Source organism: Rhinolophus sinicus, linkage group LG09 (assembly GCF_036562045.2).
Source record: "Rhinolophus sinicus isolate RSC01 linkage group LG09, ASM3656204v1, whole genome shotgun sequence".
In the NCBI taxonomy this organism is placed as follows: domain Eukaryota; kingdom Metazoa; phylum Chordata; class Mammalia; order Chiroptera; family Rhinolophidae; genus Rhinolophus; species Rhinolophus sinicus.
In genome coordinates, this window is record NC_133758.1 from 51,622,400 (window position 1) to 51,649,384 (window position 26,985).

The window sequence follows — 26,985 nt, forward strand, 5'->3', positions numbered from 1 at the left end:
AGTTGATAAAAGGGAGGGGCTCTGTCTGGTGCAATGCTCAGAAACAGAGACCTGTGTGGTGGCTTTAAAGGTTCATGATTTCTTAATAATAAATGAAGTTGCCCCAGAGGCTGTTCCTTGACCATCCTAAGGGATGGTGAGCAGTAAACTTGCTCGTAGTTCAACCTGTGTGATCTCTGAAACGTTTTATTTGCAGCCTCCCAAATTCTGATCACCTTGAGGAAATAAATCAACCAGTAGTGCTTTCCACTGGAGAGGATGTCTGAGTATTCACAGCCCCCTCAATTCCTGTGTGGGAAGAAGTCTGTCTGTCTGTGGCAGAGATGGGGTTGTGGTGGGGGTGAGATTCAGATCAGTGAGAGAGGAAGGAGGGAGGGATGCACAGCCAGAACAGGCTGGCGGGGGAGTTTTCTTTGGCATCTGAAGGGAGGGAAGGATTGAGGGTAGCTGCCACCCTGTGAGGTTCAGAGAAGGATACTGAGAACGAGATGAGCCAGAGAAACGTAAAAAGTTCTGGGGTGAGTCATGAATGAGACCTCCCTTTACTATTTCTCAGAGATTGCCGTAAAGAATTAAATTGCCATGAAAATACTTTTGGTTGTCAGCCTGGTGTTTCTACTAAATAGAACAGTGAGCTGTGCCTGGCTTCATGAGAGAGCTGCTGTGCACAGTTCACCCGTCAGTATTGGACTGTTGCAGCATGTGACATTTCCACAAGGAATCATCCCTTATCGCTGCATTCTGCAAAGGGCTGTTTACCTAGTGTGCCCATTATAAACGCTTGAACGTTAACGAACGATTGTCAGTTGAGGTCACTTGGGCCAAGCAATATGTAAAACAACATTTTAATAAAGACTAACACAGACCTGCTTCTTTTTCATCCCCCCATCTCTCTAATTGTGAAAAAATATACAGAACATAAAATTTACCATTTTAACCATTTTTAAGTATTCAGTTCAGTGGTACATCCACTGAATTACATCCACGTTATTGCGCAATCATCTCCACCCTCCACCTCCAGAACTGTTTTCATCTTGCAAAACTAAAACTCTAACTCCCCATTCCCTCTTCTCTCCAGCCCCTGGCAACCACCGTTTTTCTTTCTATCCCATAAATTTGACCACTCTAGGAATCTCATATAAGTGGAATCATACTATATTTGTCCTTCTGTAACTGGCTTATTTAACTTAGCACAATGTTCTTTAGGTTCATCCATGTTGTACCTATGTTAGAATTTCCTTTCTTTTTAAGGCTGAATAGTATTCTATTACATATACACACACACTTCATTTTGTTTATTCGTTAATGGGTTTCTTCTACCCTTTGGCTGATTGTGAATAATGCTGCTATGAACATAGGTGTATAAATATCTCTTCCAGTCCCTGCTTTTAATTCTTTTGGGTATGTATCCAGAGTGGAATTGCTAAATCATATGGTAATTCTATATTTAACTTTTTGAGGAAACTCCATACTGTTTCCCACAGTGGCTGCACCATTTGACATCCCCACCAACACTGCACAAGGGTTCCAATTTCTCCACATCCTCGCCAACACTTGTTGTTTTCTGTTTTTATTTTATACTTTTTTGATAATGGCCACCCTAATGGGTGTGAGGTGGTACCTCTTTGTGTCCTACTCTCTTCTGACAGAAAGTCAGGTCACGCTGCTTCTCTGTTGAAAACCCTCTAAACAATAGAAGCCACAGTTCTCATGGCCTCTCAAGCCCTGCAGGATTTCCCCCCAGTGACCTCTGGCCTCATCTATTGGCATCTCCCTTAACCCCCACAGATCTGTTTCTCAGACCCACTGAGGGGGGCCCTGATGTCCGATCTGCGGGACATTCTCCTTCCAGTATCTGTTAGTGCCCCTCCTGCCTCCGGGACTTCAACCAAGGTCAATTCTGCAGAGAGGACTTCTCTGTTTTTCCTACAAAAAAAAACAGCCCTTCCCTCTGTCTTTGGTCTCTCACTTGGCCTTATTTTCACCACAGACGTCTCACAACCTGAACATTAGGTATCTATTGATTCCCTTGTTTTCCATCCATTTCCCCACGCCCTCCCTCCCCAACCCAGGAGATGAGCTGCACAAGAAAGGAGGGACTCTGTTCTGTTCTCTGCTGAACCTCCACCACCGAGACCCCCACCAGCACACTAGGTGCTCAAAAGTTGTCCAAAGAGTGAGAGAACAGAGCATATGCGGAACCATAAACCAGGACCTCATCATGTTAGTAAATTTTTTTAAAAAAATATTATACAATAGCAATAATGGGGGGGGAGGGAGGAAGGGAGGGAGAGAGAGAGAGAGAGAGAAAGAGACAGAAACAGAGAGAGGCAAGACCTCATGTTAATAAATTTTTAGATAAGTGATTTATTACCAGGTTTTTACTAAATTTTAATTATATTAGTTTTTAATTAATTCTCTTGGGTTTTCTGGTACATAATCATATCATCTACAAGTAATGACCATTAAAAAAAATCTTCCCCCTTCTTTCCCTTTTCATTTTTTTCAGCCTAATTCTAGATAACAGGGTGCCGGTGACACACTTGTCTCACTCCTGCCCTTTCATGAAGGTGTCCCGAGTGCTTCACCATGGGAGGTGAGGTAATTTTGGCTTCTGCTTTGAGGTAGATCTTTTGTCACGTCAAACAAGTACAGTCAGTTTTGATTTCACTTAGGACTTTTTGGTGAAAATCAAGAATGAAGGGCAATGCTCTTAAAGCCTCTTGGGCATCTAGTGGGTATTAGGTTTTTCTCTTGGACTCCTTGATATAGTGAATTATGTTAATAGGTTTCATAAAACCTATTAGGTCCACACTCCTACCTCTACATTCGAGCCCCTCATGTGCTCCTGGTGTGATGCTGGTGGCAGGCCCCAGCCGGACGTGCCTGGGAACCCGGCCACTGCAGCCGTGGCAGGCTTCCCGGGGAGCGCTCAGGATGGCTTATTGTTTCTGAATTAAACAAATGAAGAATGTGATTCAATTAGAGACAGCATAATATAAACCAAGATGGATTTATATTTAGCCAGGCAGAGACATGTGGGAAAGAATGGAACTTCCTTCATCGCAGGGTTCGAAAGCTGGCTTTGAAGTGACAGAGATCTGCCCTTCCATGCTGTCTTCACCTCCTCCAGCCTTGCCCCCAGACATTTCCCTCTGGATATTTCAACTTCTTGGGAAAGCATCAGGGCTCAGTGGAAAGCAAAGTTCTAAGATTTTCATCTAGGAGTCTCACTGTTTCTTTGTCAAAGCTGCCTGCCAGGGCGGAAGCCACGTTGTCCCAGTTTTCTCATTTCCAAGTGGGTTGATAGCACCTCGAAGTAATCCAATGTGATTTTTAAGAATAGATTAAAAAATGGCAAAGATGTTAATACACTGAATTTATATTTGCAAACCAAACCCTAGAGAGCACCTAACAGAGACACAGATCCTCTTTGTTATAATTCTGTATGGGTTCCCTTTTGGCAGGAAAATGAGAAGGGAGGAGGATTTCTTGAAATTTTCTTAGTTGAGAAGGGTGAGTAAATATGGAATCAACAATTTTAATAGTAAGGCCCACCATCCCACGACTGCCTGCATCAGATTCAATGCTAAACTTTATATTCTTTATTCTAATCCCTGCATCAGATTCTGCCCAAAGGGTGGTGTTGTCACTCTGAGGTTGCCTGGCTACTATGCTCATAGCTGGCGTGGCCCTGACTCTCTACTCTTATCCTAGGAAAGGGAGATATGCAGACTTGCTTCTTTTTCTTCCAGCTTTATTTCTTTGGGATTGTACATAATCTCCTCTGCTTGGCTCAGGTATGACCTTTTTTTTTTTTTAAAAAAAAAAACCAAAACAAAAAAAATTGAAACTACATTGTGTTTATTCCAAGATAGAGCAAAAAATAAACTTTATTGTAAATAATGAGAGCCATGTTTCTCATTATCGGAGAAAGAAGTTACAAATAAGATAAGGGGGTAGGTTAGAATAAACCTTGTGGTGTTAGATTGAAATTGGAGCTCTCAGAATGAACTCATGTCTTTAATATATATATATATACATATGAAGGTTGGACAATAAAATTCATGAACTTGCTGCAATGATGTTGTTAACCTTTTTTGATATCAGAGGGATTATTCATTATGAATTTGTACCAATTAGACAAACAGTTAACCAAATTTACTATTTGGAAGTGCTGAAAATATTGCATGAAAAAGTTAGATAACCTGAACTTTTTGCCAACAATTCATGGCTCTTACATCACGACAATGCACCAGCTCACACGGCACTGTCTGTGAAGGAGTTTTTACCAGTAAACAAATAACTGTATTGGAACACCCTCTCTACTCACCTGATCTGGCCCCCCAATGACTTCTCTCTTTACCCGAAGATAAAGGAAATATTGAAAGGAAGACATTTGGATGACCTTCAGGACATCAAGTATAACACGACAACAGCTCTGATGGCCATTCCAAAAAGAGAGTTCCAAAATTGCTTTGAAGGGTGGACTAGGCACTAGCATCAGGGCATAGCTTCCCAAGGGGAGTACTTCAAAGGGGACTATAGTGATATTCAGAAATAAGGTATGTAGCACTTTTTCTACGATGAGTTTGTGAACTTAATTGTCCGACCTCATATAGACAGATACACATGTGTAAAAATTTGGTACATGACATAGATTTTATTGAGTGAGAAAGGGATAGAGTTCAATAAAAGCAGCTGGAACAAATAGTTACCCATGTGAAAACAAACAAAAATAATGGCCTACCTCATACCATAATAAAAACTAATTCCAGTGTATTAAAACTTAAATGTGAAGTTTAAAAATATTAAAACACTGGAAAATAGTATCACAACATATCATTATGTCCTTTTCGGTGAGAAGGGTTTTTGTTTTTTTTATCATCATGGCACAAAAAAGCACAAGGAATAAATGAAAAAATAATGATAAAATTTGACTCCCATTAAAATGAGTAATTTGGTTTATCAACACACACACACACACTAAAAACAAAGTGAAAATCAAATTACAAACTGGAAGAAAATATTATAATATATTGATGTCACAAATGATTACTATCCAGAATATGTAAAAACTATTGGGTCTGATCTTTTTAAAGAGGACAGTCTGTTCCACGGAAATGCCATTTATCTGGGGTTCGCTACGCTAAGGGAAAAGAATTAACAGGGGGTTACTAACACAGATCTGAGGAAGTGACTTTATTTTGTAAGAGGCACTTCAGAGTTTACAGTAGCAAGAAATCAAATGAAAATTCAGGGTCTTGGTCACTTGGGTAAAGAAAAATGAAGCCTCCCAGACTAATGGCAAGGGTTGAAGTGGTAAACCATACATGTTTCCTTTTGAACAGCAGTAGGGAGTGGCCTGGGAGGGAGGCAACTGGGCCCATGAAGATGTCCCTAAACAGCCTCTAAGGGAAGCCAAATATGGAGACCACCCTTCAGGTAAAAAAGAAGTTTTGGATGAGCAGAAACAGTAGGTCTTCCTGGAAAATAATTTGTACTTGGAACTGTATTTATTTGATCCCTTTGCCTACAAGAGTATTATGTTGCTTCTGAAAAGAAGAAACTTTTGTTAAAATATGTATTTTTTTCTATTAATTATGCTTTTCTAAAAACGAAGACAAACTAACTTTGCTTCATATTTCCCCTCTGCCCTCCCCCTTCCTTCTTCTCTGCCCTCTTCCCTCTCTCCTTCCCCTCCCTCCAGAAAGGTCACAAAGGGTGGGGCTCGGACACTTTAATCTGGGACTGTGTGAGAATAAGGGTTGTCACAGGGAGGTCTTCTGCAGTCACCATGTTTTATGAAGATTAGGGAAAAATGAATAATTTCCTTTAAAAAAATTGGTTCTAAGGATTGTTTTCTTCTCTAGACCGCTGGAAAAAATTCAGTGGTACTGTGTGAAGGAAAAAAAAATAAAACTCTTCCTAGCTTTTCCTTATTTTTATGTCCAGGAGTGAGTGGAAAAATCAGACCTTTTCAAGATCACCCACCCTGTGGCAGTTCGGGTGTGCTCTTGTCTGTGTATAGAAAGCATGTCAAGACCGATTAAATTATCTAATTAAAATAATGGCCACAAAAAGCCTGTTTATTTTGGCCCCAGGAGGGTCAGCTCTGCCTGCCCCGTCTCTGTTCTGCTGAGGGTCCCTTTCCTGCTCACAGGCACCCTCAAAGCCCCAACAAGTTGACTCCAAATAACCTTCTCCTGGAAGTGTGAGACTGGGACCCTGCCCACTATGGGGATAGGACTTACTCCAGCTGGGACTGAAGACCGTTCTTTAGAATGCTTCAAACACTTTCCTTGCAGTATCTATTCATGAAAGAGATTTCAAATGTAAAAAATTCAGGAAATTATTATTTTCAGTCTTACAGAAATTGACAAGTGTTTGACTGAGCTGACTGGAATTTTGACTGGGTATCCTTTGCATTATGAAGATTCACAGAGCATGTTGTGTTCACTAGTAGTTACAAGTTTAAAAAAAATGCCAGAAGAATTTCTGTTGTTGTTTTGACACTCCTATCTAACTATTGGACTAATTTGTCATGAAATTACTCAGCTGTCTTGATGTTGTGTGGAACAGCCCCACAGAGGCACTACTTGGAGGGTAGTGGTTACCCTGGCTACCACCAAGGCCATAGGACATTAATGATGGCTCATTATATTTAAGCCAGATCAGGTTTCTTTGGCCTGAAGTAAAATTTGGAGCATAGCATATGAACATACTATACATGATTTAATTTAAATGTAGTCATCAGGAAATGCACTGAGTCTGTCTTCAGCTGTATGCCCAGCACAGGGTGTCTAACTATTTTTGTGGGTGTTAGAAACATTCTGTTGGTTATTGCAGTTATTCAGTAAAGGGCTCCCTTTGGGGGTGTTGGTCCAATGTCCTATAAGTCCTTGGAAAAGAGGCCATAACTTTTGAAAGCTAGTGTGCAAAGGTTCATTTTTATCTTTTCTACTGTGCCCAGAAGATGAGGGGCTGGTGCATGAGCACTCTTCAGAAGAGAGGCCAGACTTTCTGCTGACTCTTGAAGGACATGGTAGGTAGTTCTTGCAAGTGAAGGGAAAAATGTTATAGCAGCAGTCAGCTCACGTGATAAATGAATATTGGCTTTAATATAATACTATGTTGGTGCCCTTCCCTCCCACCCTCCCTACCCTCTCTCTTCCTTCAACATTTAATAAGTATCTCCAATGAGACACCAATGATGGCTCACTAAACATTTTTTTGTATATTCAATAATATTAGTTGATTAATAGTTTTGTGAAATTTCTTAAGCTCTGTGTGTAACCATCTTATTTTGGGATATAGGAAGAGAAAAGGAGAGCAAAACATTAGCTTCTGCTGGGGAATTTTTTACAAAGTGGTATCATAATTATCTTTCAGTTTGGGGAACTCTTCATTCCTTTGTGTGGATCTAGATTTCCATCTGGTGTCACTTTTCTTCTGCCTGAAGGATTTCCTTTAACATTTCTTGTGGTGCAGATCTGCTGGGGATGAATTCATCTAGCTTTTATATGTCTGAAAAAGTTTATTTTGTTTTCATTTTTGAAAGTTTTTTTTTTGGATATAGAATTCTGGTATTTCTTAGTACTTTGAAAACCACTGTTTTCTGACTTGCCTTGTTTCTGAAGAGAAAATTGCTATCATTTTTATCTTTTTTTCCCCTCTGTATGTAATGTATCAATTTTCTCTGACTGCTTTTAAGATTTTTCTTTTTACCACTGGTTTTAACCAATTTGATTATGATGTGCCTTAGTGTAGTTTTCTTCATATTTCTTGTGTTCAGAGTTTGTTGAGTTTCTTGAATCTGTGGATTTTAGAGTTTTCATCAAGTTTGGAAAAAACGTGGCCTTTATTGCTTCAGTATTTTTTCTGTCCCCTGCCGTTGGGGGTTCCAGTTACATACATATTAAACTTCTGAGTTTCACAACTCAATGAATGTTTTTAGTCTTTTTCTCATTCAATGTTTCATATTAGGTTATATTGCTAGGGTTAAATTTTTCTGCAGTTCTGCTCTTAATTTCATCCAATGTATTTTTCATTTCCGATATTAGATTTTATGGAAGTTTGATTTGAGTCATTACTATATCTTCTATGTCTCTGCTTAACATGTTTATACCTTCCTCTACCTTCTCGAACATACAGAATATAGTTATATTAATTGTTTTGATATTCTTGTCTACTAACTTTACCCTTTGGTCATTTCTAAGTCTGTGTATATTGATTGATATTCTTTTCTTTATGGGTTGTATTTTCCTGCTTACTTGCATGGATGGCAATTTTTGATTAGGTGCTAGATATTTCACCTGTACATTTTACCTTGTAAGGCATTGGGTTTTTGGTATTCATTTAAGTTGTTTTGGGCTTTGTTGTGGGATGCAATTAAGTTACTTGGAAGCCATTTGGTCGTTATGAGAATTTCTTTTAAACTTTGTTAGGTGGGACCTGAGTAGCCCCTGGTCTGGGACTTATTTTCCCTACTCCTGAGATACTATACCAGATGGCCTTATATTGTGGCATTACTGGTGGGTACATGAAGTAGTCCTAGGCTCCTGTCTGCTCCTCTACCCTGTGAACTCTAGCCACCTTGACCTCCCTGAATTCTCAACTTGTCTCCTCAACTCATTGAGATCACAGAGCTTAATTTGCGTTTCCCCTCTTGCCTTGTAGCCTGGAAACTGTCTTAAGGTGGTAAGGTGAGACAATCATAAGGCTCATTTTGTTTGTTTCCCTCCTCTCAGAGATTGTTATCTTGTATTGTCTGTTGTCCAATGTTTAGAAATCATTTTCTATATGTTGTCTAGTGTTTTAATCTTTTAAGATGGAAGATAAATCTATTTCTTGTTATTCCCTTGTGCAGAATAAGCATTCTTTTAGGCACAAGAATACGGGAATCACCAAGATTCAGTTAGCCTCTGCTCATATGGAGCTTATAACATGGAAGTGCAAAGGAATTTTCATATATTCATTCAACAAACTTGCTTCATTCCCTACTATGTGTAGTGGTGCCCACAGGTATAGAAACAAAGCCCCTGCTCTCAAGGCCCTTGGCCTCTAGCTGGCATTTCATGCTCTATCCACAAACAACTGAGCACCAGAGAATTCTGCGTAAAGGGAAGTGTGACCATATTTTGCTTTTTGTTCTGAAATCAGTCTACCACTGGGCTTCTCTCTGGCACACAAGATTGAAAGTCTGAACCATAAAATACTCCTCTGGACACAATGGACATAATTTTTCCATGTGCACTGTTGATTTTGTTCCCCTTTTGGTGTGCAAAATGATACGTTATCATTTCAAAGCTTCCCAATGCCGGGTAGGATGAGTTTTCCTTAAAGAGTTTTATCTAGTTCTATAGTTGGCCTCACTGGCTCCACCTCCACCCCCTTTGCTTAGTAGCAGGGACCATACTAAGACCAACCAGGGCTTACCTGAGAACTGGTTAGCATCTCAATCCAGGACTTTAAGAATCACTTCATGCTTTGGAAAACAGCCACAGAATGTGAAAACCTAAACATGATGAATGACAGCTTTGGATTTGGCCTTGCTGAAGCCCACAGGGCTTTGCAGCAGGGGTGGGTACTTGTCTCAACTGGTGGCCTTATATTCTGAGCTGCTATAAGAAATGTCTTGCATTTTCCTCAGGTTACCATTCTCTTGCGTATTTAGTCAACACAAAACACACTGCAGTTTTTTCCATATAGCAGACAGTGAAAGAGGTGGGTGGGTAAGAGAAAGGCAGGGGGGCTGGAGAAATACTAAATGTTTTAGAAGAGGGGAAAACAATGAATGCAGGTCCACCCCACAAAGAAATGATGAAGCACTTTAGGAACTATACTACGTAAAGATATACCAATAAGAATATTGCTACAGCCAATTCTGAATCTATGCTTCATTGTTCTATTTTGGAAAGAAGAAAAGATGACTCTCCTCTGTACACAGACCATCTGTTTTGCGGTTTATCTGCAGATGCCACAAAACACTGTTTAATTAGATGTTTGGTTGCTAAGAGAGAGGCCCAGTTGGCAGGCTGTTGGGATTAGTGTTTGGGGTGAAAAGATAGAAATGAGAGGATGCTGATGCCACAGAGGTTTCAGTCCGTTTGTGTAGCTCAGGTTGTGTTCCAGAGCGTCTCCGCTTCGGCATGGGACTGATTGGTTTGGATAATCTGGGACTCTGCTCTCAGCCAGTCCTATAGGTAAAGGAGATCTAATTCAATTTACCTTGAGATTCTTGTCATTGACAGGGCAAGGAATGGAAATTGACCAGTTATTGGATGATGAGCCAAGTTCTCTTTGTTTGGCAACCCGCTATTCTCTAAATTTATTTGTCTATACAATTTTTTTTTCTTTTAACATAAAATGTATTAACAGTCCATGGAATCCTGTCTCCGGAGCTATGGTGCTAAGGAAGGAAAGATGTCTTTGGCCCCAAGGGCCACCAGGAAGCCCTTTTCTGATGGAAGAGTCACTGAACAGCCTTTGGGAAACCCTAACTTACAAAGCAGAGGATTCAGAAAGTTCACTCAGTATGGTAGTCACTCATTTTTACTTTCCATATCTCTGATAGTTTGTATATAATAAATAAAGATATGATCACAGATTTCAATCAAGCAGTCTCAAAGATGAGTATATGTATTTAGATATGAAAATATGTATTATGTTACAATGTTTGATTTTTACTCAGTGCTACCAACACAAAAGTTATATAATTGATAATTACTCTAAAAATTTGATTGGAAGTTAATGTCATTTTGAAATTGTTTGAGGTGATTTTGTATAACATTTCTTAAAAAGTTAGAGTTACAGTGGATTAAAAACAACAACTACAACTGGAAATACTGGACTTACTCACACAGGTTGGTCTAAATGGACTTCCAGATGATCAAAGAGCCTGACCAGCATCCATCCCTTTAGACTGAAATCACACAGACGTTCATGTTTTCTGAGGATCAAGCAATACAAATCCATATAGTCTACAAATTCCATAGAGGTTAAACTGTGCCTTGTAAATAGACATAGGCTTTTAAAACTGACAACTGGACATTCCAGCTGCAGGCTGATAAAACTGTCATTCCTCCATTTTTGTTAGAATCTAGTATTTAAAAAAAAAAAAAAAGTCCTGCTTTCTTGAGCTACCTAGCCAGAAAATCCGTCTCATTGGAATAAGGTGACCGGTGCTCTGGCAGCAGCCTATAAATCTTCCTGCGCTTCTGCTGGAGGTCTGCCCTAAAAGCAAACCTCTGGGCTGGAGCCCATAGTGGCGGCTGAGAGACACGGCATAGGCACTGCGGTTCCTTCTTTCAGCCTGAGGTCCTTGAAGGGACACTGAATGTTTCTGGCTTTGTGGGGGGATCGCCCCCTGTGGAAAGCTTTTTGTAGGGATTGAGGGGAGCATAAACTTCTGTCCCCAATTTATCATTCACTTATCATTCCTTGTGAAATCAACCAGTGTTACAACTCTTCTTTAAAGTTTTTCTATATGCCTTCTCTGTGTGCTCCAGATCGGGACTTGTCTCTGTCCACCCCTCTTCCTGCACTCTCCTCCTGCACCTCTTCTCCTGCACACCCCTCCCTCACCCCTCCTCCCGCATCCCTCCTCCTGCACCCCCTCCACCTGCACCCATCACTTGCCCCCTCCCTCATGCAAGCCTTTCTAGTGAGGTGGAGATACTGTTTGGTGTACATACAGAGCAGTTTGGTGACAGAAGCAGTCGTTTGGAGGCCATGTGCATGAGGGAGAGAGGGTGGGAAGGAGAGAAGAGAGAGGCAGCCAGGGCTACGGCAAGGAAATGATAGGGATATGGAGGAAATCATACAAGGGCTGGAGCGGGACTGGGCAAAGCCTGTGCCTGCACTGGGCTTTTCTGTTGATGATTGAAGATACCACATATTTCTGTGCACCAGAAAGGAGTCCAAAGCTCTCAGTCCTGGCCCCAGGTTTGCCAGCAAACCCCAGGGTAGTTGTGGGTTCATCACTTTCCCCCCTCACGCTTCAGGCTCCTTCTCTGTAAAACAGTGGGATAGGCCAGTGTCATGCGGGATGTCATTCACGGTCTCTGGTCCCGCTCCCTACACAAAAATGCAGGATATGGTGAGGCCAAAAAGGAACACCCACGGAGCCATAGGTAGGGGAGTCACACCACTATATTCTTGCTGGCGGCTGGGTTGGAGACACGGGAAGCAAACATCTATCAGTACCCCAACGAGGGGTCTTCCTGCACCCCAGTCTCGCTGGCGACCGGCGAGACATAGGAAGTAGGATCAACATGATCCGCAATCTGCCGTCCACCTTTCCGCCAACAAACAACCCCTTGCTAACTGCAATCCGCGCTTGCTAGCTTAGCCATGGCAGTTATACCAGTGGCTAATGGTTAACTGGTTACAGCTGATGGCCAACTAGTCACAGCTGATGGCCATCTATACCTGAGCCAGCACCTTTCCTGAGATTGAGAGCCTGGAAACTGCTCCCTTGGACTCTGTCCCCACAATGGGCTTCCACTTAAATATTTACTCTCTATTTATAAAAACAGGGCAGAGAAAGAGGGCAGACAGAATTTTTCATGATGATTTTTTTCCCCAGTGACTATTATGGCTTTTATTGCCAGTGGTGGACTTGAATTTCTACCAGCACAGGTGGTTACTCTGATCTTTCCCAGCAAAAGAGTTAACGAAATAAAAAGGAAACCACCTTATTAAAAGCAGAAAAACTTTCAAAAGTTAAGAACCAAAACATTTAGAAAGCCAACCCTTTAAAAAAAAGATTTAAGTGTATTCAACAGATGGAAATTCCCCATCAAAAGAACAAAGGTCCTCAGCCCAGATGAGTCAGAATTTAAAGATTAGCAGGCAATGGAAAGGGAGCATGTGTTTATGAATGAAGCCACTTCCAAGCACACTCCCTTGCCCTCCCAGAAATAACACCTGTGTGGGGCCATTGGGGGGCATGGCCTCTTTGCACCTTTGTCACATCCTAACTACATCCAGATTCGAGGTTTCCCTGTATAGTAATAACTGTATGGCTATAAGCATGAGTCCAGGCCTGCCCTTGCAATTACATTTTGAGGAAACAGGAAGGAGCCCTGTGGGGACAGAGCCCCAGAAAGAAGTTTACAGGCTCTCGGCCTCACGTGGAAAGGTGCTGGCTTGGGTAGTGGATGGCTGTCAGCTGTGGCTGATTGGCCGTCGGCTGTGGCCGGTTAGCCGATTGGCCGCTAGTATAACTGCTGCGGCTACGGAGGAGAGCCGAGGATTGCCGAGGAGAGCCCAGGAGAGTTAAGGAGAGTGGAGGAGAGTCGTCAGCTGGGTGGCGGAAAGGCGGATGGCAGGTTGAGCATCCGGTGGGCCCAGCCTCCAGTAAGACCATAGTGGTATGACTCCCCTACCTATACCTATGGCTCCGTGGGTGTTCCTTTTTGGCCTCACCATATCCTGCATTCTTATGTGGGGAGCGGGACCAGAGACCCCGCAAGCCGCCCCGCATAACAAATAGCGCAGCGAGCAGGGTCTCCCGCACGACAAATGGCGCAGCGAGCAGGGTACGGTGCCGGCCAAAACCTACTGAAGCATGGTGGAGCGGTTTGTGCATGTGAGAGCCCAGCTTTGGGAGGCCCATTAGGAGCGACACCGGGAACGGGAGGCGCGGTCTGCCTGGGAGACTCAAGCCTCCAGCTGGCACACCACCTTCTTGGCCATAGAAGGCGTTGTCCTCCTTTTGATGATCTGCTGCGGCTTTAAGCTCCGAGGGTGGTGGACATCTTACAAGGAGGCCTCCACCCACTCAGACACCTGGCACGGTGAGCAAGATTCCGACCAGGTAGGAATGGTGTCTGACTCTGGGCAGGAGGATGTGTGGCCCCCACACAGTGTATGGTGTTCGGTGGCCACTGTTTTCAGGAGTTGGACCCCCAAGGAGGGGTGGGAGGACATGGACGGCTCTCCGGCCAGTGTGGAGAGGGCCCTGCAGACTCTGGCTGAAAGGTTGCTGGAGGAGGAGAAGGCTACAGCCGGCCGCGTGGGCTGGATGTTCCTCAAGGCCTTGAGTCTCAACACGGAAAATGGGCTTAATGAAAGGGCCCGGGTGCCAAACCAGGTGTCCCGGTTTGAAGCGCTGGAGGCCCGGGTCTGCCTGTTAGAACAGGGCCCCCAAGGTGGAGACTCTGAGGCAGACGCGGAGGAAGCAAGTGGAGACAATGTAGCTCCCAACCCCAAACCCGGCCAATCTTGAAGCAAAGGGTAAAACGTGAGCAACCTTTGGGCCCTGGGGGCATTGCTGCCGGCAACCCAGCTGTGACTGAGCTCACGACCTACACCCCATACACTCCCACTGAGTTGCAGGAGCTGGGGAGGCGGTACAGACAGCGCCCTGGAGAGCCAGTCTCGGCTTGGCTATTACGTTTATGGGATGAGGGAGCAGACAGCATTCTCTGCTCCCCAGGCAAGATGGAAAAGCTAGCCTTCGTGACAGCACATCCGTCCCTGCGACAAAGGTTACAAAACTGCCATAGGTTGGCCAACAACCAAGGCAACCATTCTCTAATGGCGTGGCTCACTGCTGCGGTACGCACAGTATGGGGACAGGCTGGCGAGCTGCCAGACACTGTGAGTCAATGGCAGTCATATACAGAACTTACGCAAATAATCCGTGAAATGGGTATGAGACATGCTATTTTTAACCTCAATGTGCAGGGCCCAGATGACGAGCTTTTTACTGCCAGTATGAGAGATCTGGTTTTGGATACTGCACCTGAGAGTGCTTTTGGATCCTTGGTTGCTATTCTTACACTGTATGTAGGGCGACGGATCCATGAAGTTACAACTGCCATGGCCACCCTAGGGGATGTTGAAAGCCGGAGGCGAAGGAAGTTAAGACAGGAGGTCCGCACAGTTGAGACCTGGAAGCCCAAACCAAAGGTAAAGGGGAGAGGTCACGGGCCTCAGAGAGTAACACGCGCACAGATGTGGCGTGATCTCGTGGCAGCAGGCGTCGATAGGAAGAAAATAGACCAGCAACCCAATGCACTCCTGCTTGAACTTTGGAAACAGTTGCGTCCGGAACAATTCCGGAGAAGCATAAAGGAGGAGTCTGGGAAAGCGCGACCCATATCCCTCCAGGACTTCATGCAGCCGCTTGAGGCCGACTTCTTTCAGCTTGATTAGGGGTGGGGCCAAGGTACCCGGTCAGAGAGGATGAGCAGGGACCGGAGGCCCCACGTGGAACTGTCCATACATTGGTCCCCTTCGAATGTACAGAGGGTTTTGGCTCTAGTTGACACTGGCGCCGACTGCAGTCTTGTTTATGGGAACCCAGAACTGTTCCCAGGACCAGCAGTCTGCATTGATGGCTACGGGGGAAAGACTGTGACTGTAAAGGCTGTTTCCTTACCAGTGGGTATAGGAAGGCTTCCTCCTCGTACCTACAAGGTTTATGTCTCCCCCGTTCCAGAGTATATTCTAGGGGTGGACGTGCTACATGGCCTCAGCTTACAGACGTCGGTAGGAGAGTTCCGTCTCCGGATCCGGGTGGTGAAAGCGGTGACACGCGTGCATGCTCACCACCCTCCTCAAGTGTTGCCACAGCCCTGGCGTGTGGTTACAGTGCGACAGCACCACTTGCCAGGAGGACAGGAGGAGATTGGTTGTACAATATTGGAATTGGAGAAGGCACATATTGTGAGGCCAACGCACAGTCCCTTTAACTCCCCAGTATGGCCTGTCAAGAAGCCAGATGGGACGTGGCGAATGACTGTGGACTATAGGGAGTTAAATAAGGTGACGCCACCCTTGCACGCTGCAGTGCCTTCAATTCATGATTTAATGGATCGTCTGACTGTCCGCTTGGGGACATACTACTATGTAATGGACTTGGCCCTGGCAGGTCAAAAGCCCCCACTGTCGGTGGTTGGGTCTGATAGCCCCATGGGGGGCCGGTTTGACTCATGATTTGCAAGTGATGCCAGGGGTGGTGGCTGAGTGGCCAACGCAAGTGACTGTAGTATACAGAGGTCCTGATACCGGGTTGATTTTGCGAGGAAACTATGTGCTCTCACTATGGCCTATTATGGGGTCCCCTGTTCTGTTACATGTTGAAACTATGCAAGGGACCCCAAGCACTGCCATAAAGGTCTGGTACCACAAACCAGGAAAGGTGCCAGTGGCAGCGACTCTCCTTTCCCAGGACAAAAAGCTAGCATGTATCCTCCCAGATGGAAGGGATTTGCCATTGTTGGTTCCTAAGACTACCGTTTCTTTTCCTCCGTAGGTGTCAGTAGGCTAATACGGCACAGGGACCCTCGCGGAAGACGCTTGTCGCATAAATTGTGAGGTGAGACCCTGCAGGGGTGGAGTGTGGGGACAGAGCCCCAGAAAGAAGTTTACAGGCTCTCGGCCTCACCTGAAAAGGTGCTGGCTCGAGTAGTGGATGGCCGTCAGCTGTGGCTGATTGGCCGTCGGCTGTGGCCGGTTAGCCAATTGGCCACTAGTATAACTGCTGCGGCTACGGAGGAGAGCCGAGGATTGCCGAGGAGAGCCAAGGAGAGTCGAGGAGAGTGGAGGAGAGTCGTTGGTCGGTTGGCGGAAAGGTGGACAGCAGGTCGGGCATCCGGTGGGCCCAGCCTCCAGTGAGACCATAGTGGTATGACTCCCCTACCTATGGCTCCGTGGGTGTTCCTTTTTGGCCTCACCATATCCTGCGTTCTTATGTGGGGAGCGGGACCAGAGACCCCGCAGGTTGCCCTGCATGACAAGCCCTCTCTTGTGGGGCCTGGGTAAGGATGGGATGCACATCATTGCAGAATTGGCAGAAACATTGTAGGTTACCTGGCTGTGGGGACAGAATCCCAGAGAGCAGTTTCCAGGCTCTCGGCCTCCCATGGAAAAGTGCTGCCTCGGGTATAGATGGCCATCAGCTGTGACTAGTTGGCCATCAGCTGTAACCAGTTAGCCATTAGCCACTGGTACAACTGCCATGGCTAAGCTAGCAAGCACAGATTGCAGTTAGCAAGGGGTTGTTTGTTGGCAGAGAAGTGGACAGCGGATTGCGGATCATGTTGATCCTACTTCCTACGTCTTGTCGGTCGCCAGCGAGACTGGGGTGCAGGAAGACCCCTCGTTGGGATACTGATAGATGTTTGCTTCCCGTGTCTCCAACCCAGCTGCCAGCAAGAATATAGTGGTATGAACCCCTATCCATGGCTCCATTTGTGTTCCTTTTTGGCCTCACCATATCCTGCATTACTGTGTGGGGAGTGGGAGCCTAGTCCTTGCATGACACCCATTAGATTGCCCAAGTAATAAAAACTCCTTTTTCTGTCATTGAACAGCATTATTACTGTCTTGGGGTTCAACATACCTATTTTTGTTAAGCAAATGGTGTTGCGATTGTAAGCAAGATAACAGGTAGGGCTGCAGAGTTTTTACTATCCTTCTCCTTTCTCTGAAGTTCTGTTGAACCTCATTCAGCCCAACTAAAGCCAGTTAGGACTTGGTTACCCTCCTCAACAGTTTTGAGTATCTTAATTATCAGCTTCTGTGCATTTTTGCCCTCGTAATTGTGCACAGTGTATAAAAGCTGGGCCTTCTCTGATCCTTCCTGTTGAGTGTTCTGATGTTCGTGAAAGTCCACTTTGCATGTAACACTGCATTCTGATGGGTACACGGACCTTGACCCTGACATTGTTCCATGGAGAGGCTGAGAGTATGAGCAGGGCTGCCAAGTCACTTTGCAGAGCCTCCGTTTTCTCATTTATAAAATGGGGAGAATATCTGTCTCTCTGCTGGGGTTGAAGTGAAGGTCAAGTGGAGAGCCACTGGGAGCTTTCTCAACCAGTTTTTGTCAGGAAGCAGAGCTGGGCTTGCTGGAGATTGGGGTGTCCTTCTGCTATCCTTGTCTCATGTTTCAGAATTCAGACTTAGGTAAAAAGTGCAACGACCCCGAACACAGGTGCCATCCCTCTTCACCCTTGGCTAGGATGGGAGGGCACTGGAAAGTGTGCTTGTTAACAGATGGTTGTGATTCGAGAGGCTCACAGTGTCTAGTGTGCAGCAGCTGTAGGGATGTAGTCTCGGGGTGGGTGGGCCCTCGCTTCCTCTAATGTTCCATCTGAGCTACCTACTTCCATGATTCCCACCCATGGGCTCCTCCACCTCTCACACCATATCTGAGTGGGCTGGGAAGGGCAATCATCATGGACCCGGTGTCCCTTTACACCAAATCTGAAGACCCCTGCTTCGTCGGCCTTCCTTGCACAGAACAAATTAAGTCAGCAGTTTTCTGCCCAAACCCTTCCATATTTCTATTTTTCACATGACATGTAGCTAACGCCACAGGCTTTTTGTGTTGGAGATAGGAAAAGCTTTAAACCTTAGTCAGTTTACATACAAGGGAAATGAAGTCCAGAGAGGTTGAACAACTTGCCTGCGGTCACAGTTTGTTACTTTTGAAGTAGAATTAGAACCCAGCTCTCCTGGCAGATAGCCAGCACTCCCCACTTCTCTGTTCTTCGGTGTGAAGTGAGGTACAGGTTTAATATAATGTGGGGACATAGTCCCAGAGAGCAGTTTCCAGGCTCTCGGCCTCACGTGGAAAGACGCTGGCTCAGTTATTAGATGGCCATCAACTGTAATTAGATGGCCATCTGCTGTGGCTGGGTGGTCATCAGCTGTTACTGGTTAGCCATTAGCCACTGGTATAACTGCCGTGGCTACGCTAGGGGGTTGGTTGGTTGGCAGAGAAGTGGATGACAGATTGTGGATCGTGTGGAGCCTGCTTCCTGTGTCTCCAACCCAGCCTCCAGCGAGAATATAGTGGTATGAACCCCCATCCATGGCTCCGTGGGTGTTCCTTTTCGGCCTCATCATATCTTGCGTTCTTGTGCGGGGAACGGGAGCTGAGACCCTGCATTACATATAACTTGGCATGTAATATATCCATGTGCACAATTTATCCATTTATAAACATGAACTTGGCCATTGCTATAGGAGGCAGCGTGGTGTGATAGAGGGAGGGCACATGCTCAGAGTTTGAGTTTTAGTTCTGTTTGCACCAACTAGCTGGGCTCTCAGGCAAGTCAGTATTCCTCTCTGGGCCCCATTTTTCATTTTTTAAAATAAAGGTTGGTTTACTAGGCTCCTTCCAGCTTTACAAATCTGAACCTCTTACTAAATCGAACCACATTTAAAGAAAGCTTGCTGTTTAATGATGTTTTATAATGAATGCCGGATATTTTTGAAAAGTGAGTAGTTCCTGCATAAGTTCTGGCTTTGATAATTTCATTTTCACATGTCAGTCCTTTAGAAGATGAGCTGATAATCAGGGTGCACAGCTTTGAAACACAGAAGCAGTGGGCTCTGGTAGGACACGAATGGAGGTCCACTACATGTGCTGCCACGCACGACATCCTCACTGGCCTCGCTGAAGAGCCTAGTATGTGTCCTGCTGGACAACTGTCCCCTTGCCTGCTCCTTCATGCTGAGCACCTAGGCAGAAAGATGTGGCACTGGGGCCCAAACAGCAGTGACAGCAATCACACGTCCTCATCCCATTTTTAAAGGTCACTCATCTTCTGTTCCAACATCTATCACCTGTGGAGTGGGGTTGGTCACTTCGCCACCAGACTCATTTCTCTTGGGGCTTTTCAGTGTACTCAGGCCATGTGAAGTCTGACCCATGGAAAGGCCCAAATGTGGTCAATTCAGTTATTTATATTAATCAAGGGAGCTGCCTTATAAATAATTCAAAGTTGCTACAAACCCACAAATCTTTTTCACATTGTCCGTTTGCAGTAAGCTCTCCATAAATGTTTATTGAATGATGCATACGTTAACATACAAATGAATATTTTGCAATAGGTTTTTGGTATTTATATTTGCACAGCTGTCTGCTGAATGTTCTGAGGATTTGCAGCAGCCCTCCCAAAATGATGAAGGCATACTACCAAAACAGGCCCCAGAGATCAAGAAAACCAGAGTGTGCCGTGGTTCGTCTGCTTTCCATGAGTGGCAGGGAATGGGGGGTGGTCACCTCTGCTGATACAAGCCACCAGCCCAACATCAGTCCAGCATAGAGCCTTGAGGCTCCTGACACACATGGTGCTTGATTTGGGTGGCTAAACAGGTATTCTGGGTTTTTGTCTCCTCTGGCTTTGGTCAGAACTACAGTGTGGTAGGCAACATGGTCCCCAAAGATGTTCACGTCCTAGTTCCTGGAACCTGTGACCATGTCATGGCAAAAGGACTTTGCAGTTGTAATTAAGGTTACAATATAATTAAGGTTACAATGGGGAGATTATCCTGAATTGTCTGGGTGAGCCCAATGGAATCACACGATCCCTAAAAAACAGAAAACTTTCTCCAGCTGGAGTCAGAGACGAGGCAGAAGAAAGAGTGGAGAGATTCAAACCAGAGGAAGTCCATGTGCCTTTGCTGCTATAAAGAGGGAGGGACAATGAGACAGGAATGTCAGTGGCCCCCAGATGTGACTTGCGAGGAAATGGGGACGTTAGCTCCACAACCACAAGGACCTGAATTCTGCCAACAAACTCAGAGAGCTTGAAAGAATCTTCCCCGAGCTTCTGGAAGGGGACATAGCCTGGCGGACACCTTGATTTTGGCTTGTAAGCTCCTAAACAGAGAACCAACTGACCTGCACCTTGCCCCAACTTCTGACTCGGAAACTGAATAATAAATGGGTGTCAATATAGGGCATCGAGCTTCTGGTAATTTGATACAACAGCACTAGACAACAATACAGAAGCAAACAAGTGTCACTGAGACTTTGGCCACTGCCTTTAGTTCTTGGGACCCTGTTTGCTCCATTGCAGGTGGAAGGGGTTTGACTAGGACGATCTCTGATACCTCTCCCAGTTCTCAAGTTCTAGGATTTACTATTGAAAAATCAGTTGATTAAAGTACCAATATATTTTGAAATAAGGCTTTGGACTCAACTGGATTTAGAGAGCTGGTTTACAACTTGAAACCGTGCCACCTTTCTGTGTTTTGTACCTTTATGTAAATAGGAATAACAACACTGGCTTTTACAAGGTTTTAAGGATTAAATGGGATAATGTGTGGACAAAACCTGGCTCATAGTGTGTGCTTGACAATCACCACTTCCCTTTTCTCTGTCATTTTAACAGTCCTGCCATCACAAGCTGTGTTGCCCAAAGAAGTACAAGGAGGCATCTCAGCCACTCTCAAGGTTTCTGCCCGTTTTGTGCCTGAGACTTGGTTTAGAACTCCAGGGACAAGAAAATGAGCACGACTTGTTATGTTACAAGGAATCTGGCCAGTCCACAATGTTGCCAGAAGTTTGCTTTTCCCTTTTAGGTCCAACAGCTGGCCAGGAGCCCCTGCCAGCACTCCCAGCAGTGAGGGGAGACCACAGTACAGGGTACTGCCATCCAGCTGGGGCCAGGAGCCCATGTCTTTCCTTTTGGGTTACTAGGAGTTTAGTTGGTTGAGTTCCACGGCCGTGGTGGGCTTAAATTGGGAGATTGTGGTCACTTCTGCTAACATTTGGTGTAGTTCTAGACCTCTCTGGGCTCTCTGGTGTGCGTACTCCCCAGGATTTGCCATCTCGAATTAAGCAAGCTGACAGCTCCAGGGAGAGACAATTTTTAGTGGGCTCTTTGATTTTCTGAAGCTGCAGTTCAGCTTCTTTTATTTATTTATCTATGAGACCCTCTCTCTATCCTGGGAGCTGGCACTGAGGAGCCATTAGGTCAGTCATTTCTTTAAGGATGACGGTGAACTGAGCACGGGAAAGAGAACACAAGAGTCTCACAGGCCTCCTGTTTCCACAACTTTTGGACCTCTCTGCTGAGCTCACCAACATTATGAAGTCTTTAACAGGTACTTGCTTCCCTAGATCCTTCTGGAAGCAGCTAAAGCCTTTATCAGGAAGCTTACTAATACAGAAACTCACATCATACTCTTGGATAGATGTGACTAATGAGTAGTAAACTCCACCAACTGTCCCTCTGACAGTAGGTAGGCCCATTTTTGGAAATGGTAGCAAGAAGCAATTTATTTAAATGTAAATTGGGGAAATATCTAAGCTCTAATTCAGTAAAACTTGATCCTTGAAATGACACATATCCGTTAGGATAATGATGTTGAAATTTTAGCTTGGAAAACCTGACGGACTTCTCCTTAATTGTGTCAGTCCTCCTCAATGGGGACACTGGGATTTAAATGAAAGAATAGTTGAGTTGAAGTGAAACACTCAAGATTAGCAGACATTTTGCAGACTTGGAGCTAAGTAGCCCGGGTTTGAATTCTGGCTCTGTACCTGACTAGCTGTATGACTTTGGGCAAGTTACTTAACCTTTCCATTCCTCAGTTTCCTCATCTATAAGGGTTGTTATGAAGAGCAAAGGAATGTAAATACGTAAATATGTGAAGCATTCAGAATTTTGCTTGGCACAAGCAAATTATACATATATATGTATGTATATATATATATAGTTATATAATTAGTTTCAGGTGTAAAAAACAATGTAATAGACATTTACACCCCTCACAAAGTGATAACCCCCCTCTCCCAATCTACTACCTCTCTGAAATCATATATAACTGTTACAATTCCATTGACTCTATTCCCTATGCTGTACTCCACATCCTGTGACTATATATATATATTAAATTACAGTTGACATTCAATATTTTTCAGCTTCAGCTTCAGGTGTACAGTGCAGTGGTCAGGCACCTATACAGTCCATGAAGTGGTCTCCCTAATAAGACAAGTGCCCATCTGACTCCCTGCAAAATCTTTACAACATTATTGACTATATTCCCCAAACTGTCTTTCCTATCCCCATGGCAATACTGTGGCTACTAATTTGTACTTTCTAATCTCTTTACCTTCTCCACCATCCCCATCACCCTCCCATCTAGCAACCTTCAATGGGCATTTCAATTGTTTCCATGTCTTGGCTATTGTGAATAGAACTGCAATAAACATAGGGGTGCATATATATTTTGAACTAGCTTTTTTGATTTCTCTGGATAGATACCTAAGAGTGGAATTTCTGGGTCATAAGGTAGTTCCATTTTCAATTTTTTGAGATACCTCCATACCGATTTCCATACTGGCTGCACCAATCTGCAATCCTGCCAACACTGCACAAAGGTTCCCTTTTCTCCACATCCTCGCAAGCACTTGTTCGTTCATTTATTGATGATAGCCATTCTGACCAGAGTGAGGTGGTATCTCATTGTGGTTTTTATTTGCATTTCTCTAATGATTAGTGAGGTTGAGCACTATTTTATTTGCATTTCTCTAATGATTAGTGAGCATTATTGCAGCACTATTTACAATAGCCAAGACATGGAAACAACCGAAATGCCCATTGTTAGATGACTAGGTTAAGAAACTGGTACATTTATACAATGAAGTATTACTCAGCCATAAAGAAGAGCAAAATCTTACCATTTGCAACAATATGGATGGACCAAGAGAATATTATGCTAAACAAAATAAGTCAGATGGAGAAAGACAAATACCATATGATCTCACTTATATGTGGAATCTAAAGAACAGAATAAATGAGTAAACTAAGCAAAAATAGTCTCAGAGATATAGGCAAGTATATTATATAAGTGTTAGCTGTGATTGTGGAGTCTTAACAGGGTCTTGTACTGACTGACACTGCTGATCCCCTGAGCTAATCTTTATTCAAACAAACCAGCAAGACCATGATTAGATAAACCCTGGGATTAAACTTCTCACCTAAAGTCCTCCCTCTGGTATCTGCTGCGGTGGCAGCAGAGTCTCGCTCAATCACACAGAACTTTTGGAACTGGCTAGCAGTAAATTCTCAAAACCAGGTGAGGTTACTGCCTTCTTTCTCATGCACCAGGATTGCTATTCCAGATGGATAAACCTTTTTTTTTTTTTTGATATAGACTTTTTAGTACTCAGTATAAAAAAAAATATGTGAATAGCTTTATTGGCTCAAGGTTGCAAAAGAAAAAAAGCAGGGGTGGGGGGTGGGGAACTCTGCTTTTCAACAGAACAATCAAAAATGCTGAATATGTCTTCTCCCGCTGATAACTTATTTATGGCTTTCTTTTTGGAATTCTTTCCTTTGGTGCTTAAGACATGCACAGTGTCTTTGAAGTGGGCTAGACATGTTTTCTGCATGTGGGAGCAGCTGTTTGCCTCTCTGCAGGGCTGGTTGAGATAAATCATTTTTCCTTATGATTTCTAGTTATCGATAGAGGAGTCTCGCCCAGGACTTTGCATATGATTTGGTCATGGTGTACAAATAAGGGGATTTCAGAGGCGGACCCTCAGCCTCACTGAGAGTAGTGGTTACTTGGAAGCTGCGTTTTTGTCAAGACTTTGTAACCCTGGAGGGTGCAGTTGCACTGGGAAGGCAAGCTCACAATCTGCTCTCTTCCTGTTTGTTCCTACATTGCTTTTGTGTCAGAAATTACTTCGTATCAGTTCTACATAGGAGAATGCCAAGCCCACGGTGCAAAAGATCATGGAAACATAACTGGGAAGCCTTTCCTGTCAACTCCAAGTTCTAGCATATTCCTCTGAGATTTTGTTTTCATCGTGATTACTTATTAGTTCCAATTGTGATTTAACAATGATTGCTCCAGTCTCTGCTTTTCTTCTCAAAGCAAAATCTGTGACTCTGTAACAACAAAATTCTGAAAAAGGAAGAAATTGATCCCATTTACACTAGTATCAAAAACAGTGAAGTACTTAGGAATAAATTTAACTCAAGAAGTGAAAGATCTCTACCCTGAAAACTACAAGACATTGATGAAAGAAATCAAAGAAGACACAAATAAATGAAAAGGTATTGCAGATTCATGGATTGGAAGAACTAACATTGTTAAAATGTTAATACTACTGAAAGCCATCTATAAATTTAATGCAATCCTTATCAAGATTTTTACAGAAGTAGGAAAAAATGCTCCTAAAATTTATATGAAACCACAAAAGACCCTGAATAGCTCCCCACCCCTAAAAAATAGAACAAAGAAGGAAGCATCATCACACTTCCTGATCTCAAGCTATAAGATAAAGCTATAGGCATCAACACAGCATGGTGCTGGCATAAAAACAGAAAAATAGACCAATGGAACAGAACTGAGGCACAGAAACAAACCTAAGCATATATGTCAACTAATATTTGACATGGGACCCAAGAATACTCAATGGAGAAGAGGCAGTCTCTTCAATAAATGGTGCTATGATGATTGGTTATTCACATGTGAAAGAATGAAACTGGACTTTTATCTTACAACACTCACAAAAATTAAATCAACATAGATTAAAGACTTAAATATAAGACTTGAAACCATGAAAGTCCTAGAAGAAAACATAGAAACAAAGCTCCTTGGCATGGGTCTTGGTAATGATTTTTTGGATATGACACAAAAAGCACAAGCAACAAAATAAAAATAAATAGGCAGGATTATATCAAACTAAGAAGCTCTCCATAGCAAAATAAATCATTAATAAAGTGAAAAGACAACCTACAGAATGGAAAAACATATTTGCAAATTACATATCTGATAAGGGGTTAAAATTTAAACCATATAAAGAACTGATGGAACTCTAGCGAAATAAACAAAAAATCCAATTGAAAAATGGTCAAAGAACCTGAATAGACAGTTCTCCAAAGAAGACATACAAATAGCTAACAATTATGCGAAAAGATGCTCAACATGTCACTGGTCACTAGGGAAATGTAAATTAAAACCACAATGAAATATCACCTCACTCCTATTAGAATGGGCATCATCAAAAAGACAAGAGGTAATAAACGCTGGCAAGGATGAGGAGAAAGGGGAGCCCTGTGCACTATTGGTGGGGATGTAAATTGGTGCAGTCACTATGGAAAACAGTATGGAGTTTCCTCAAAAAAATAAAAAATAGAACTTCCATATTATCCAGCAATTCCACTTCTGGGAATGTATCCAAAGGTAACAAAAACACTAACTCAAAAAGATATCTGCACCCCCATGTTCATAGCAGAATTATTTACAATAGCCAAGACATGGAAACAATGTAAATGTCCATCAATGGATGAATGGATAAAGGAATTGTGATACACACACACACACACACACACACACACACACACACACACACAGTGGAATATTATTCAGTCAAAAAAAAAAAATGACCATTTGTGACATGGATGGACCTTGAAGGCATTATGCTAAGTGAAATAGGTTGGACAGAGACAGTGGTGTATAATCTCACTTACATGTGGAATCTAAAAAAAAAGAAAAGAAAACAACTTTAAAAAAAATAACCCCAAACTCATAGAAAAAGAGATCAGACTTGCGGTTACCAGAGATGGGAGTTAAGGGGTGGAGGATTTGAAGAAGGTGGTCAAAAAGGACAAACTTCCAATTATAAGATAAATAAGTACTAGGGATGTAATGTACAACACGATGACTATAGCTAACATTGCTGTATGATATAAGAACGTTGATAAGAGTAAATCCTAAGAGTTTTCATCATAAGGAGAAAAACATTTTTCTCTTTATTCTTTTCTTCTTTCTTTTCATTTTTTCTATATGAGAAGATAGATGTAAGCTGAACCTATTGTGGGAATCATTTCACAATATATGTAAATCAAACCATCTTGCTGTATGCCTTAAACTTATACAGTGATATATGTCAATTATTTCTCAATAAAACTGGAAAAACATAAGTAAAAAGAATAAGTGATATGCAAAAGAGTATTTTTAATTTAAATTGTGTACAGTTATAAAGTAATCTATGATTTTGTAAATACATGTTGGTTAAATGTGATAATACACAAAGTAAATATAACCAAGCACTCAATAAACTTTATTGTTATGAGTATTGTTATCACATATTGCTTTAAACAGGGGTTTCAGAGAATAAAGCCTCAAAGGTTGCACCAATTTTTCTCCTAAAGGGCAATCTCTCTCCCTCTCGGTACTTTCTTTCCCTGAACCTGTCAATTTTCTTACCACTCTCCT

At 43.3% G+C, this 26,985-nt stretch overlaps 1 long non-coding RNA gene across 2 annotated transcripts in view; it reads right to left on the bottom strand.

The window, feature by feature from the left end:
* Positions 1-2,433: 2,433 nt before the first annotated feature.
* LOC141573171 (uncharacterized) overlaps positions 2,434-26,985 on the bottom strand; it is a 32,815-nt gene continuing 8,263 nt past the window's right edge. The window contains exons 3-6 of one of the 2 annotated variants that reach the window (XR_012498799.1): positions 10,858-10,951; positions 9,439-9,517; positions 6,255-6,311; positions 2,434-5,555 (exon numbers count right to left, since the gene is read on the bottom strand). This is a non-coding gene — a long non-coding RNA (uncharacterized LOC141573171). The remainder of the gene's footprint in view (positions 5,556-6,254; positions 6,312-9,438; positions 9,518-10,857; positions 10,952-26,985) is intronic. The other variant, XR_012498800.1, reaches the window with a different exon arrangement.